Below are 8,050 nucleotides of genomic sequence, written 5' to 3' on the forward strand. Positions count from 1 at the left end.
AGGATGACACAAAAATTGGGAGAAATATTCTCAACGATGTTTCATCCTCTACAGGACATTCAAACACATGCATTTAAATGGCAGCTTTGCAGACTACCTATAGTCAACCAGCCCATCTGCAGCTGCAAGGTTTTACCTCAGCTCAGTGAGAATGAATGTGGTGGACTGGGGAATGTGGACTGGCAGGTCAGGAAACTTTACCAGTGGCATAAAGAAAGAAAGAGAGCGTTTAGTTTGGATGAAAAATAAACAGTTGAATTATGTGAATAATGCATTCACTGATTATGAAGAAAATTATGGAGAAAAAAAAGATGTCCCTTGAAAAACACAGTTTCCCCCATTTGGAGTAAAGTTTGTGAGAGAATGACTATCCCTTACTGTGGCAATATAATGGAAAAGAAAGAGAATGGATAAGAATCAATAAATCAATTCAATCTTATATAGCGCTTCTCTATATACCCGAAGTCGCTTTACAGAGTCCAGTAGTCATTCATACACAGTCATACCGGTGGTGGTGAGCTACCTCAGTAGCCCCTGGGGCAGACTGACAGAAGCGTGGCTGCCAATCAGCGCCAACGGCCAATCCGACCACCACCAACATTCATTCATACGATGCAATGCATGTCTTTATGATGGTGGGGGAAACCGGAGTACCCGGAGTAAACCCACGCAGGCACGGGGAGAACATGCAAACTCCACACAGAAAGGACCTGGAACGACCGGGATTCGAACCCAGGGCCTTCTTGCTGTGAGGCTACAGTGCTAACCACTGAGCCACCGTGCTGCTGCAAGAATGTGAGAATTTGCATTAAACAATGAAGAGGAAATAAGGCAACTGTAGACAACTGGCAGCTGTAGACAACTGATAAAAAGATGAAAAAAGCAAACCAACTGGATCACCAAGGCACTATATATGCTGCCCACTGGTTATGATTAGCTCAGTCATCATTTCGCTCCCTACAAACACCAGTACTGCAGTAACAATTTGTTTGTGTCTTTTTTCAGTCAAACATGTTACGAGGTATTCTCCTGCTGACATGGCTTGCACTGTCATCACAGCCCATCGAGTGTCGACCTGGTAAGCTTTCCAGAAGCCTTAAGGATGGCTTTGTGATAAATGATACTGATTGTATGAGTAAGCAAGAGTACACTCCAGTTTCTAAGCTGATGTATAATATTCATATATATACTAATCAACAGAAAAAGTATTGATTAGTCATGCTTACAATGAAGTGACTAAAGTTGTGTGAATCAACTTTTTCATATTTCCTTTCCATTTCTTCAGGGGGTGCTTCTCTTGCTCTTGACGCCCGTCGTATCAATATTACCAATGGCAATTACGAACTGGAGAAAACTGTGGACAGGTTTAGTTTTGTTGGACGTAGCTGCAAAGAAATTCAGCAGAAATATGGTGCTCGTGAAGGTGAGCCCCTTTGTTCCGACAATTTTAATTTAATTGACCCTTTTAGGACTGGTTTAAATAGAAATGTATTCAATCAGTTTTTCTCATCGATCATGCATGATTTAATTATAGATGGTCTGTATTACCTCACCACCTCCAATGGGGGAGTGTACCAGACCTACTGTGACATGACCACAGCTGGTGGTGGATGGACACTGGTAGCCAGTGTCTTCTTCTTCTTATGCCCTTTGCTCCTCTTGGGTGCATAGGCCATTGACGAATGTCCTCCATTTCGCTCGGTTGTTGGCAGTTCTTTCAACGTCTCCCCAGTTGAGCCCTTTCCCAGCCATTTCTGCCTGGACACTTCTCCTCCAGCTGTTCCTGGGTCGACCTGGTTTTCTTCTTCCCTGTGGGTTCCATTTCAGGGCTTGCCGAGTGATGTTTGTGGCCGGTTTTCTGAGGGTATGTCCAATCCAATTCCACTTTCTCCTGAGAATTAGCATGTCAATTGGATCCTGGCTTGTTCTTTTCCACAGGTCCACATTGCTTATTCTGTCCTTCCCCCAGATGTTCATTATCCTTCTGAGGCAGGTGTTGATGAATGTTTGCAGCCTGTGTGTTGATTGCTTAGTGGTTCTCCATGTCTCGGATCCATACAGCAACACTTGTTTCACGTTGGAGTTAAAGATGCATACCTTGGTGTTAATTGATATGTTCTTTGAGCTCCAGGTCTTCCTGAGCATATTAAACACCACTCTTGCCTTGTTGATCCGGCTTTTTATGTCCGCCTCTGTACCTCCGGTGGTGTCCACAACGCTGCCCAGGTATGTGAATGCCTCCACTTCCTTGAGGGCATTACTGTTCATGAGGATGGGGTTGCTGGATTTGGAGTGGATCTTGATAACCTGCGTCTTTGCTGTATTGGGTGTTAGACCAAGTTTTGACGCAGTTTGTGAGAGTCTGTCTGTCTTTTCTTGTATCTGTGCTTGTGTATGTGAGAGGAGAGCCAAGTCATCCGCAAAATCGAGGTCGTCCAGCTGCTCCCACAGTGTCCACTGGATCCCGTTCTTTCTCTCCTCAGTTGTTTCCCTCATAATCCAATCTATTGCCAGGAGGAACAGGAATGGAGATAGAAGGCATCCCTGTTTGACGCCCGTCCTAACATCAAAGCTCCTGGAGAGTTGGCCTGCATGGATGACTTTGCATGACGTTCCTTCATATGAGTTCCTGATTAGGTTTGTGATCTTGGTGGGAATTCCGTAGTAGTCCATAAGGTGCCATAGTCCTGTTCTGTCCAAGCTGTCGAACGCTTTCTCAAAGTCGATGAAATTGATGTAGAGGGAGGTGTTCCATTCAATAGACTGTTCAATTATGATGCGTAGTGTTGCTATGTGGTCTGTACATGAGCGATCTTTCCTGAATCCTGCTTGCTGGTCCCGAAGCCTCTTGTCCACGGCATCCTGGAGACGATTGAGAATGACCCTATTGAATATTTTGCTGGGTACGGAAAGTAGGATGATCCCGCGGTAGTTGTTACAGTTACTGCGGTCCCCTTTCTTTAGCAGTTTAACAATGTAACCCTCTGTCCACTCGGTTGGTGTCCTTTCCTCTTCCCAAATTCTTCCAAAGAAACTGTAGAGCAGGTCCGTTGTTAGGTTGGGCTCTGCTTTAAGGGCTTCAGGTGGAATGTTGTCGGGTCCAGCAGCCTTGCCAGATTTTAGTTGTTTGATGGCCGTCTTGATTTCAGTCTTTGTTGGTCTGCCACACTTGATTTTAAGTGGTTTTGCTGCCTCGGGGATATCTGGTCGCTCTGCCGGTGCTGGCCTGTTCAGCACCTCCTCAAAATGTTCCATTCATCTCTCAAGCTGTGCCTCCGGAGTAGAAATCAGTTGGCCGGTCTTGTCTCGTATTGGTTTATTGTTATGTGTATTTGTCCCACACAGTTTCCTTGTTATGTTATACAGCTCTTTCATGTTCCTTTGAGTCGCTGCAAGCTCTGCTTCTTTTGCTAGCCTCTCCACCTGAGATCTTTTGTCTCTCCTGATGTTATTTCGCACATCTTTGTGGCATCTGTTGTACTCCTTTTGGGCAGATGTCTTTCCAGATCTTGTTCTTGAGCTGTTAACTTTCGCTTTGAGCTCTCTCCTCTGATGGATTAGTTCGAGGGTTTCTGGTGTCATCCACTCTTTGTGTTTTTGGGTCCTACTTCCTAAGGCCTCTTCACAGGTTGAGGTCCAAGCAGCTTTTAGATGTCCCCACTCTTCGTTTATGGTCCATCCCTCGGTTTTCCTCTGCTGTAGCTGTGCATTTCGCCTTGAGAGGATCTCCTTGAAGTTCTTAGCTACTTGGGCGTTGTTGAGGTGCTCTATGTTGTATTTTGCCCGATGGTTTTTTGCTTGCTGGTGTCTCTTCAACCTTAGTCTGAATATCCCTACCAGGAGGTGATGGTCTGAGGCTGCGTCTGCTCCTCTCATTACTCTCACATCTTCCATGGACCTTCTAAACTTTTTACTGATACAGATGTGATCAATTTGATTTTCTGTGACATGGTCTGGTGTCACCCACGTTGTTTTATGGATTGTTTTGTGGGGGAATACACTTCCTCCAATCACTAGGTTTTTGCTGGCACAGGTCTCTGCTAGCAGCTCGCCATTTTCATTCATTGTTCCCACTCTATGTTTTCCCATCACTGCTTCATATCCCTCATTCTGGCCTCCAATTTTGGCGTTGAAGTCTCCAATCAGCATGATGAGGTCTTTGGCTCTGATACTACCAAGTAGGTGGTTCAAGCTGTCATAGAACCTGGCCTTGACCTCATCGTCTGCATCGTTGGTGGGTGCATAACCCTGGATTATGTGGGCCTTCACTCGCTTGTTGTTGGTATTGAAGTTGGCTGTAATGAGGCGAGAGCTGATGGGTTTCCATGCAGTTAGAGCTGTAAGATTCTTTTCTATATTTAGGCTACTACACTTAATTCTAAAAGGTGGTCTAGTTGGTTGTCTCAATCAAGGAAGCTGGAGCGGTTCGGATCAGAGCCAAAGATATTTATTGTAGCAGACAAGAAATATCACTAAGTACTTTTCTGAGCCTAAGTATTCTAAGTTGAGCAGAGTTCTAAGAGTCGCCGGGCACACGCGGGTGCGTGTCGGGGGTCGTCTTCCAGGAGATGTTCTTCCTTGCTCCGCGAGTCGCTCTGATTCCCTGAGCCTCGGGCACAGGCTAATTTAACTGGTGGCATTACGTAAACCGAATGAAATGCATAACAATCTCTAACACACACACGTACACATACATGACCATGACAGTCAATCAATGTCCTTCAGCCTTGGTTAAACCTGCCAGGGATATAACATCCCCGCCGATACACCGGCATAGTTCTCCGGTTCACTGGCGTACTCAAGCCTCTCCACCACGGCAAGGTGCAGCCCCCCGGCAGCCAAGGTGCAGCCCCCCCGGTTGTGCATGAGAACAACCTATATGGGAAATGCACTGTGGGGGACCGGTGGTCAAGCGAGCAGGGAAGCAATCCCAACCGCCCTGATGGAGAGGGGACATGGGCCAACCTGAACACCTTTGGGAGTCCAGAAGGTGCAACCTCTGATGACTACAAGGTTACATCTTATTTACTTGCAGTACATCAGTACTGAGGAACTGAGTGAGGGGAATGACAACATAATAATACGTGATGAGTGATCATGCCTAAGAGAAAATGACATTATATTTAAAAATATGTATATACTGTATGTATATATACCTTGATTAGACAGAATGCTTCGAATGGAGGTTTGAATATGAGATCCTCAATTCTCTTCCACAGAATCCTGGCTATTATGATATTGTAGGGGAAGATGTGTCTGTTTGGCATGTACGTAACAACGTTCAACTAAAACACTGGACCGTTGCTTCCATCCTACGATACCACACAGAGACAAGGTTTCTAACACTCAATGGAGGTAATCTCTACCAGCTCTTCAAGGTACATGGAACATCAAAGATGATTACAGACACACAATAAGTCACACACAAGTATTTAACTTAAAGTCTCTTTCTTCCTGCATGACTTTTAGCGCTACCCAGTGAGGTATAATGCTGGAGTGTGCAACACCAACAATGGACCATCTATTCCTGTGGTGTATGACTAAGGAAATGCTGAGACCACAAGAAACTTCTACGGCCCAAATCCTAGAAGTATGATAACCTAAAGCATTTTGTTATAGCAAGCGATTCAAATACACAATGACAAACGACGCTTACTAATACTAATTACTACTTCTAATATTCCTCCAACAATTCCTTCAAAGTAAATATAAAACCTACGTACCCATGTATCGATAGAATAAAATACTACAATTAACGTATACACACTGGATTGAGTTGTTAATTTGTTTTACTTTCACAGACGAATTCATTCCTGGCTTCGTCACCTTCAGAGTGTTCAACAATGAGAGAGCAGCCATGGCCATGTGTTCTGGAGTCAGACCCACTGGGTGCAACACTGAACACGTAAGAATGACCACAACACACAATTTCAACAATATCTGGATGATGTTAGCCTGGGTCATATTTTTTTTAAAGGTCCAGTGTGTCGTTTTTAGTGGCATCTAGGTATTAATGGAATATACTAGTATTCATTATCATGTTTTCATTTGTGTATGATTACCTGTAACTGTGATTTGTTGGGTTTTTGTTTGAGCTCTTCATATCTATAGGGAGCGGGTCCTCTTTCATAGAGTCTGCCATGTTTCCACAGTAACCCAGAATATACAAACAAAACACTGGCTCGAGGTTTTATTTTTTATTTTAATTATTATTTATTATAATTTTTACAGTATTTGACCAACTCCACATGCTTGTAAAGGGAACGGTATTCAGCTTGTTGCATTTTAGCAACCTCACCACTAGATGCTACTAAAAATACACATTTTGTCTTTAAAAATCTATATTTAAAATGTAATTTCTTTATCGTGATGTTCTTTTTTGGACATACTTTTTATGATATCAGAATGTTGATGGTGGTTTTCCAAAGAAATGTACTAAGTCGTAATGTTACTATGGAGGATCTTTTTGTATATTTTAGTTGGGTTGATATGGGAATTAATTATCACAGAAGATACTGTTATCTGTCTGCTAAAGCATATGTGCCGATTATTTTAATGATACTAACAGACTTAATTTTGATAACTGAACTTCTTTATGTAATTGGATTCGTTTTAGTCTTTAGTGTAATGTCATCATACCAGACGAGACACTACAACACTTTATGATGTGATGTCCACATCTAGGAAAAATCCCATAGAGTTCTGGTGCTGAAACACATTGACAGCTGATTCTACATTGCTGGCTTTTACAGGCTGTATAACCCTCTACATCTGTAATACACATTTGGCTTCATGATGGTAGTTTTAGTCTAGTGCATGTCTAGAATGTATAACATTAGAAAATGTGTGCATTTCATGTCCTTCCTTTCTTCTGACAGTATTGCATTGGTGGTGGGGGACACTTCCCTGAACAAGTTCCTCGCCAGTGTGGTGACTTCACTGGCTTTGACTGGGATGGTTACGGAACAAATGTGGGGTGGAGTACATCCAGAGAGATAACTGAAGCTGCTGTTATGATCTTCTACCGCTGAGTCAAGAATGAGGGTCCACAGATGAGCTGTGGCAGATCAGCATTTGGGAATTAATCTGTGCTTATACTGTGGAGACTCACTGTTTTTGATTTCTACTTATCCTGAATTAAATGCCATCACATGAAGGTTGAAAATAAATACATTATCTAAGATATTCTACCTTTACCCCTTGCCTTGCATTATATTTTCTTGCTGAGGTCTGCTTGAGGGTTAAGGGTTTGTCCCCGGTCCTGTTCTGTATAGCTTTGGGTTGTGCATCAGCGCTTTGCCTTCACCGGACATTATCCTGTCGTAGCACCTAAAAGCAACGATATTAAAATATATCTAGATGCATGACAATGAATGTGTATGGAATCTTTGTTTTGTATTTCTACCATCATAAGACTTTGTGGCTTGGAGTAAAATGTTAGGAATTTGGGACTTTACATTTCAGTTTCAGTGAGGATGAGAAAATATTGCAATAAAAATACAGAACAGTTCAATCAATCTAGATGCATGTATAATACATTGCTATTTCTAACATTATGATCATACTGTGGTGCCCCAGGTTTTGTACCAATATAATTCAACTATTAAAAAATAAACTCTATGATCTCTGTGAAATTATATGCTTTTCTGTAAAAAAATTGTTATGCATGTCTAGAATTAGACATTAATTACAAGGATGTAGTTTCCAGTTGTTCACTGACATCTTTCAAATTAGTTACTACTGGACTGGGGGTATCAGCCTTATCTGAGGAGGAAGTGTTATGTCTTCCCTTGCTGTCTAGTTCTAGACATGTTTAACAAACAGTTCAGGTGTTTTTTTTACGGAAAAGCAAAAAATAGCTTTTTTTATTTTATAAAAAAAAAGACCATATGGAGCAATTAGCTGAATTTGACAGAAAACTGGATTAGAATCAGGACTGACTTTAACCAGAACTCTGTCACATGTATCTACTGGAACAAATTTAAGAGAAGTATTCCCTTGAAATCTAAAAGGTCTAGCCTGACCTCGGTCTTACACTTAAAAATATCAG

At 42.3% G+C, this 8,050-nt stretch overlaps 1 pseudogene; it reads left to right on the plus strand.

Moving 5' to 3' along the window:
• Positions 1-1,011: 1,011 nt before the first annotated feature.
• Positions 1,012-7,266, plus strand: LOC105896192 (annotated as a pseudogene).
• Positions 7,267-8,050: the final 784 nt, after the last annotated feature.

This window comes from Clupea harengus, chromosome 8 (genome assembly GCF_900700415.2).
Source record: "Clupea harengus chromosome 8, Ch_v2.0.2, whole genome shotgun sequence".
Lineage (NCBI taxonomy): Eukaryota > Metazoa > Chordata > Actinopteri > Clupeiformes > Clupeidae > Clupea > Clupea harengus.